At 46.2% G+C, this 8,491-nt stretch overlaps 1 long non-coding RNA gene across 2 annotated transcripts; it reads right to left on the reverse strand.

Moving 5' to 3' along the window:
- Nucleotides 1-700: 700 nt before the first annotated feature.
- LOC132538734 (uncharacterized) lies at nt 701-7,145 on the reverse strand. Of its 2 annotated transcripts, XR_009550087.1 has the most exons (4): nt 7,025-7,145; nt 6,685-6,770; nt 2,528-2,664; nt 701-1,135 (listed from the first exon to the last, which is right to left on the reverse strand). It is a non-coding gene; the product is annotated as an uncharacterized LOC132538734 (long non-coding RNA). The 2 variants fall into 2 exon arrangements; XR_009550088.1 differs by lacking the exons at nt 701-1,135; nt 2,528-2,664 and adding an exon at nt 4,536-5,745.
- Nucleotides 7,146-8,491: the final 1,346 nt, after the last annotated feature.

Raw genomic sequence — 8,491 nt, forward strand, 5'->3', positions numbered from 1 at the left:
GACAGGCTATTTTCTGGCTGAGACAAAAGGACTTCTGGTATTTGATCAAGGACACAGCTGTCCTGGAGCTTTCCAGAGAACTGCCCCCTTTGGGGGCTGACTGTCTTGGGTGCCAATTCCAGAAAGTCCTCTGTGTAGACAGGTGACTCTCACCAGGTGGTCTTCAGATCAGACCGAACAAGATACTCAGTCATCGAAGGAGTGGCATAAGGTTTCGTGTCTTCAGTAGATTTTACTGGTTTGAAAAAATACAATAAAATGACCCGACTTCTTGAAATTGCTCACATCTGATGATAATGTTATAATGCAGTAACATCCAGTGCTCACAGAGCACTGTCATTATGCTATCATCTTGTCGTGGGGCCTATGTAAGGGCTTTATATCTTTATTTTAAATATTTATTTATTTATTTATTTGCCTCCAGGGTTATCGCTGGGGCGGCTTGGTGCCAGCAATACAAATCCACTGCTCCTAGTAGCCATTTCCCCCAACTTTTTTTGTTGTGGTTAGATAGGACAGAGAGAAATTGAGAGAGGAGTGGCAGATAGAGAGGAGGAGAGAAAAATAGACACCTGCAGACCTGCTTCACTGCTTGTGGAGTGACTTCCCCCACACACAGGTGGGGAGCCAAGGGCTTGAACCTGGATCCTTGCACTGCTCCTTGCACTTCGTACTATGTGTGCTTAACCCGGTGCGCTACTGCCTGATCCCTCAATGTTTTATTTATTTTTAATAAGAGAAACATGGAGAGAAAATATATATACACGTTGGTGGGGAGAGAGAGAGAGAGAGAGAGAGACTAGAGCACTTCTCAGCTCTGGCTTATGGTGGTGTTGGGGATTGAACCTGGAACTTTGGAGTCTCAGGCATGAAAGACTTTGGCAGAACCATTATGCTGTCCTCTGCCTAGCTTCGGGGATTTACCCCACATAGGGCGAGCCATGCTTATGTTAATTTTCCAAATGGCCAACTCTTACTCTCTACTTCCTTCCACCTAGCTCCTCTCTGGGGTCTTCTCTGAACTTCAGCTGAGATAAGACGCCCTGCGATGTGTTGTTGAAGTTTCGCCACCTTCCGTGTTCAGTGTCTCTTTGTGCCTCAGGGAGTAGCACAGAGAAGGGACTTGACAAGATGGCTGCAAGAAAAGAAAGAAAGAAGACAGACATTTGATAATGTGTGTTGCATGTCCACTCATTTTTTTCTTCTTCATTTTTTACCCCAGAAGATTTGTTTGTGTTACAGACAGACCAGAGCACTGCTCAGGGATTGAACCTGGTATCTCTAGGACCCCAGGAATGATAGTCTGGGGGTCCAAGTGCTGCCACTGTGCTGTATACTCTTATCCCACAAAATTTATTTCTGATGTTATTTTTCATATATATATATAATTTTATTTTTATTTATTACAGGATAGAGACAGCAATTGAGAGGGAAGGGAGGGATAGAGAGGGTGAGTAACAGAGAGACACCTGCAGCCCTGCCTCACCATTTGTGATGCTTTTCCCCTGTGGGTGTGGGCCAGGGGCTTGAACCTACATCCTTGGCACATTGTAATGTGTGCACTCAGCCAGGTACGCGACCACCTGGCCCCCTGATGCTATTTTTTTTTTTTGGTACCTTTAGGCCAAATCACCTCATGTGAGGAGGTCCTTTTTCTCAGAGGTGTTATCTAGCCCTAAACAAAAGCATATGAGTAAAGTAATTCAAGGAATATAAGTATAAAATATGGGGTGGCTAGTGTTTTATTTTACTGTGTAAAATGTTTATTAATGAGAAGAAGGGAGAGAGAAAGAAGACACCAGAGCATCATTCTGGCATATGTGAAGCCAGGCTTTGAACTCAGGACCTCTTGCCTGCAAGTCCAGTTCTATACCCACTTTGTGAGAGTCTATTCTGTGGATTTTGAGGAAACGTAGAAAGACTAGAAGACCTGCCTCTCCCCCACAGTGGGAATTTCCTGGTGCTATAGTATTAATATTTCATGGAGCTCCTGTTTCTCCCCAGCCATGCCCAGGCTTTGTGAATTCTCTTTAGGAAATCTAGACACTAGCAAGTCAAGCCAAGGCTGGGTTTGGTGTTCTGTTGATGTATTCTCATGATCCACACTTGCCAATGTCCTTCTGTGACTCAGAAGACATTTCTTCTCATTGCTATATAAAATAATGTTCAAAGGAATCCTCAGAAATGTCTGGAGATTCCTTTTCTTCCATCTCGGGAGGAGGCCAGCAAGGGGCAATTTTTTTACCTCATTATTTCTCTTACCCAGCATGTTTTCAGTTAAAACATATAGCTAGCAGGATGGATGGATAATCCTTACCAGGAAAAACAGAGCTTGGTCCCTTTAATCAAACTGACAAACAGCTCTTTCCAATCACAAGACTCAAGTATTAAGAACAACAAGAAGCTGCCCCCAGGCAACCAAAATTCATTTTTAAAAAAGCTCAAAGCATGCTTGGAAATGACAGACCATAAACAGTGGGCCCCCTTTCGCCTGCCCCATCTCCATTTATTCATTTGAATGTCTCACCTGTTTAAAGTGGTCGCACAAGCTACGTCTTCATGGCACAGACCCGTAGTGCTTGCAGGGCTCCTGCATTGCATTGTGTTGGCATCATCAGGGATGAGTCACAGATCTGTTCCCAAAGCCTTGTGATGTCCATAGCCCTGTGGGCATTGCAGGCTTCCTTCAGTGCAGATTGAGAGCAACTCCCTCCCACTGGTACTGGGAAAGAGCCCTGGGCACCCCCTAGACAGAGCACCACCCTGTACTCTGGTTGGGGCAGGGTGGTGAGCAGTAAACACATTGCTTTATTTTTTTTTCCCCTGGGGAATAAAAGGCAAACACTCCTCAAGACATGACTTGTGTCGCTCAGCTAAGCAACTTTTACTTTTTGATAGCTGATTTATTTATGGGATAGAGACAGAGAGAAATTGAGGGGGAATTGAGGGAGATGGAGAGACACCTGCAGCTCTGCTTCATTGCTCATGAAGTCCCCCCACCAGGTGGGGACTGGGGGCTTGAACTGATGTCCTTGTACACGGTAACATGTGTACTAATCAATTCAACTTACATTTTCCCTTCTGATCTTTAGAGTGGGGCCACAGGGTGGTAGTAAAGTTGGAGGTGCTGGGGTTACTGGGGAGCATGTGATGCCCCCTTTTGGATCTTTGAAGTTCTCACCTACTCCAGAGAAAGAATTCTGGAGTGCTGAGTGTCAGTGTATTCAGGATAAAGAAGTATAGGAAAGGATTAAAAGGTAGTTTATTGGCAGAGGAGAAATACTTGGCAAGCAGAGGTTATCACTGGGGCTCACTACACATCCGCTGCTCCTGGAGGCCATTTTTCCCCCATTTTATTGGATAGGACAGAGAGAATTTGAGAACGGAAGGGGAGATAGAGAGGGTGGGAGAGAGACACCTGCAGACCTGCTTTACTACTGGTGAAGCATCCGTCCTGCAGGTGGGGAGCCGGGGGCTCCAACTCGGGTCCTTATAGGGTCCTTGAGCTTGGTACTGTGTGCATTTAACCAGGTGTGTCTGTCACTGCCTGGCCCCCTCTCCCATCTTCCACAATGTGTTAATTCACATCTGTGCAGGTTGCTTGGCCCTGTGGTCTGTTGGTCCCCAAAGATAGGAGGAGTAGCTGTTCTGGCTACATATGGAAGTTCACCTGTGCCTTCTTTTAGGTGGTCATGTTTTATGACCTGTCACTAGTTCCCAGGTGATGATTATGTCATCACTTCCCTTACATCTTCCTAAATCTTTCCTTTATGCTATAGCAGCAACAGAAGAGAGAGAGACCCCAGAAGAAAGATGATTGTGAATATCACCTTTTAATCCATTTTAAATTAGTGCAGCACTTGATACTACTTGCCCAAAAAGCATCGGGCATATATAGACTGTGAGAGATGTTTGTTACAGAAATTGTTACAGAAGTTGAACTAAATTGCTATTAAATATAACGTGCTTATAGTAACTTCATACAGAATGCTGGGCATGTAGGCTGTTGTTCACTTCAGAGAGAGCTCTGGTTATCATTTGCTTGTCGCAATTTCCTGGCTGTGAGGCTTCCTCTACGGCTTCCTTCTTCTTCTAAGGCCATTCTGATGGCCTTAAGTGGTTATATTTTATTTGCCGAGTTACGTCTTTGGGACTAGTAATGCAAAATGTTCGTGTGGTTCGATGAGTTTATTTAGTTTCAAAAGAAGCCTAAAAGCCTAATAATCTGTCTTTTGTCTGAGAGTAGAGCTATTTCAGTTGCATACTTAATATTATCAATTAGGCCTTGCTGTAAATACCCATTTTAATCCCCCTTCACTTTTACCTTCCCATATCCTTCCAGAGAGGAACTGAAGAAGGAAGAGAAGGCCCAGCCCAGATGTTAAACTCAGCCTTTGCTGCTTGACTCAAACCCATTTTTTTTTTAAATAAAGATACGAATCTGCTGACTTACTCACATCAAGGTGTCCTCTCTCCCTCCCCTTTCAAAACCCTTAAGAGATTTTGCAATGACAGGGAGACCGAAGCAATAAGACTCACCCAGCCAGCTTAGTCAGCTAGGAAGTATCAGTAACCGTGCATGTGTCACCAGCACGGTGGCCCATTGGATTGAAATGTCCAGTGTCACGCTGTGTACACTGTAGGTACGTAGTAAATCTTCCTGACCGTGTTGACTATGGACTTCAGTGCACACTTCTGCTGGTGTGTCCCCTGCCCTCCTTTGTCACGTAGATTCTCTCAGTTTTCAGGGTTAGGTTGGGAATCCTGCCAACATGTGTCATTTGCTGCAGTCACTTCTTGCTGGACCTGTTTTATTTATGTGGCTTTTGTCTTTCAGATGGTTAGGAGTATGGAAGGTGGGGACGTGGGGTGGGAATAGACAAGGTATGACAAAGACCTGTCTTATTTCCTGGGAAGACAACCTCACCACTGTACCCCACCTCTCCAGAGCCCTGCCCCACTAGGGAAACATAGAAACAGGCTGGGGGTGTGGATCCACCTGCCAACATCCATGTCCAGCAGAGAATCGATTACAGAAGCCAGACCTTCCACCTTCTACACCCCCAAAACAATTTTGATCCATACTCTTAGTGGGGGAGAAATGATAGGGGGAAGATGATCAGAGGGCTCTGAACCCCAACTCCATCAGAAACTGGAGAGAGAGGAGGAAGCAGGGAGGGACATTTGAATGTAATAATAGGTGTATGTATGACTTGGAAAGGAGATGAGACCCCCCCCAAAAAAGGGCAAATATATACAAATATAGGCAGATGGCTGTAGAAATAATAGTTAACCCATATCTGTAACCTTAGGAGAACTGCTGTAGCTTACAGTGGAGAGATTGGGGATCCAGAACTCTGGTGGTGGGAACAGTGTGGAATTGTACGTGTTATCTTGTAATTTTGTAAATCAATATTAAATCACCAATAAAAGTGATTCTAGTTCTAACTTCTGGATCTCAGGATCATCAGAAGGGGCTGAGCAATTGCACCCCTTAGACAGATGAAAAACTTGAGGCACTGACCATGATAAGAATGACTTTAAAAGTCTGTTATAGTCTTTAGGGACTAAAGCCAAAGCAGGAAATCTAGAATTCTCTCCCCCCCCCCCACCACCCCCCCCCCCCCCCACATTCTGCTGCAGAGCTGCCCTCAGCTCCAGAGCAGACACACCATGTTCACCAGTCTTGGCAGGTTTCAACAGGAAAGTGTATCAAAGGAGAACAGATCTGAGGCTTGGCATTGGCTGTGAGAATAAACATCACAAAGGGTTAAAGAGTTGTAGATAGGCCAGAGGGAAACACAGTTATAAAGCAAGGGAGCCAGTGGAGGAAGATTGTTTTCAGTGGCAGGCAGAGAGAGTGTAGATATTTGTGAGGCTACCATTGATGAAGACGATGAGACTTGACTGAGTTCTTGCTCTGTGCCAGGAACATTTCCAACATGGTGTATGTACCAACTCTCCATCCTTCCCTAGAGTTTCTGAGGGCAGGTACTGTTGGTATCTCTAGTACAGGTGTGCTGGCTGGAGGCCACGGGTCTCCAGAGACCCAAGGTCCCATGGCAAGAATAGCAGGGGCTGAGGAGGTGATAATACTGCCATGCATGAGGCTCTGGGTTCTATCTTGGCACCCCAAATGCCAGAAGGGAGTGTTGTTCGTTCTCTCTCCCCCGCCCCCCCCCGTGTGTGTGTATGTGTGTGTGTGTGTGTGTGTGTGTGTGTAAAACTAAATAAAGTCTTTAAAAAACAGAAAGAATACCAGAGGGGCCAGGTGGTGGCACACTCAGTTGAACACACACGTTACCATGCACAAGGCCTCAGGTTCAATCCCCTGGTTCCCTGTCTGCAAAGCAGAAGCTTCATGAGTGGTAAACGAGGTCTGCAGGTGTCTCTATCTCTGTCTGTCTCCTCCTCTTCTCTCAATTTCTCTCTGACCTATCAAATAACAATTTAAAAAAAGATTAAAGAATAGCAGAGGGTTGGCAAGATAGTTCACTTGGATAGGTTGTTTGCTTTGTATGGGCAGGATCCAGGTTCAGACCTGGCCCCTGACCACACTGAAGGAAGCTCTGGTGCTGTGATATCTGTCTCTCCATCTCTGTCTTTCTGTCTGAAAAAGTTGGCCTAGAGTGGTGAAGTCCCAGTGACAACCAAAGAAAGAAAGAAAGAAAGAAAGCCGCTCACCTGCAGGGGAGAAGGAAGTTTCATGAGCATGGTGAAGAAGGGCTGCAGATGTCTGTATTTCTCTCTCCTTCTCACATTTCTCTGTCCTAGCAAGTAAAATATAAAGAAAAGAAGAGGAGGAGGAGGAGGAGGAGGAGGGAGAAGAAAAGCTACCAGAAGTGATGGATTTCAGCAATAACCCTGGTGGCAAAATATAGATCGGATGGATGGATGGATGGATGGATGGATGGATGGATGGATGGATGGATGAAGGGGAAGGGGGAAAAAGAGGGGGAAGGGGGAGGGAAGGGAAGGGAAGGGGAGGGAAGGGGAAGGAAATAGTAGAGGTCTGGAAAAATACCTCACTTGTCCAGTGCACTGCTCTGCTGTGGTGCAGCCCAGGTTTGAACCTGGCCCTGACCTCATGGAAGGAAGCTTCAGTACTGTGGTTCCTCCCCTCCTCACTCCCAGCCCCATTTCTGCATCCCTCTCTCTCTGTACCTCAAAACAAATAGCAGAACTCAGACTTTGAGCCCAGGCTGTCCACTTCCAGGGGCGGCTCCTCTCCGGGGAGCTTCCATGACTTCTCCGGGAGAGGTTCCAGGACAGAACAGGTTTCAGAAATGTGACTTGGGGTCAAGAGCATCTGTCAGCAATGACATCAGGCTTTTCCCACTGGGCTGCTCTCATGCATATGGAATGTGAGGGGGTCTGAGAGGCTCTGCTGTGGGTTTTTTCCCCCCTGACCAGTGCTGGGGACCAAAGCGGGTTCCCAGGCTCCAAGTGTCCTCACAAGTGCTATCAGAGCACATAGTTTCTATCCTCAAGCCATTCCACAGCCTGGGTGGCTGGCTGGGACACAGAACATGCTAAAGGTGGTGGGTGGCATGGTGGAGCCTCTTGGAGGGAGAGTGGAAACACTCTATAGACGAGGTTGTGATGCGGCCGGCACCCTCCACCTGAATTAGCCTCCAGCCAAAGAGGGAGACCTGAGACTCAGCCTGCCAAGACAAAATTTAAATACCCACCCCCCCACACACACACACAACAAGGAAGACTTGACTGGACTTCTGTAGTTGCTTATCTCCTGCGATTCATCTCTTCTCTCTTTAAACATTTTATTATTAGAGAAATTAAAAGGAAAAGGGAAGACAGAGACACCTGCACTGCTGCTTCACCACTTGTGAAGCTTATCCCACGTAGGTGGGGAGCGGCTGTTTGCACCCAGACCCTTGCGCGTGGTAATGTGCACGCCCAGCCAGGTGAACCACTGCCCAGCCTCCCTAGTCCATCTCCTTTCCCATGGAAAATTCATGGGATCAAGTTCCTGGCTGGTGATTCCTATTGGGGGGGGCATTAATCCTGCTAGCAGTCTCCTAATTAATCTGTTTTCATTTTTGCTTCTGTATTTTAATTGACTTTTTCAATTAGGAGTGTACTAGGGGGGAAAAAAAGACTAAAAATGACTTGTTTTACCATCAGCAATTAGAAGAAAAAAAAACAGCTTCATTTTCTAATTATGCCTTTGCCTTGCTCACACCAGCCTGATTTTGAAAGCTTTTCTTAGCCAAGGCTACATTTGTTCTACCCCACGCCCCGGAATCTAATGGCCATGTCATTCCAACAGCTCCAGTCTGTTGCTCTGCCAAGTTCCTTAGGCTCCTTCTCCGTCCTGTTGGAGCTTGTCATGGGTATTCCTTACGAGAATCTGCCATCGTCCTCTGTTGGGAGAAGTGCAGCTTGAAATTCTAACTGGTTTTGAACCCTCCTTCTCCCTAGTCCTGGAGTTATAATGAGTTTTGGAAGTGGGATCGACCAACCCAAATCC

Source organism: Erinaceus europaeus, chromosome 5 (assembly GCF_950295315.1).
Source record: "Erinaceus europaeus chromosome 5, mEriEur2.1, whole genome shotgun sequence".
NCBI lineage: Eukaryota > Metazoa > Chordata > Mammalia > Eulipotyphla > Erinaceidae > Erinaceus > Erinaceus europaeus.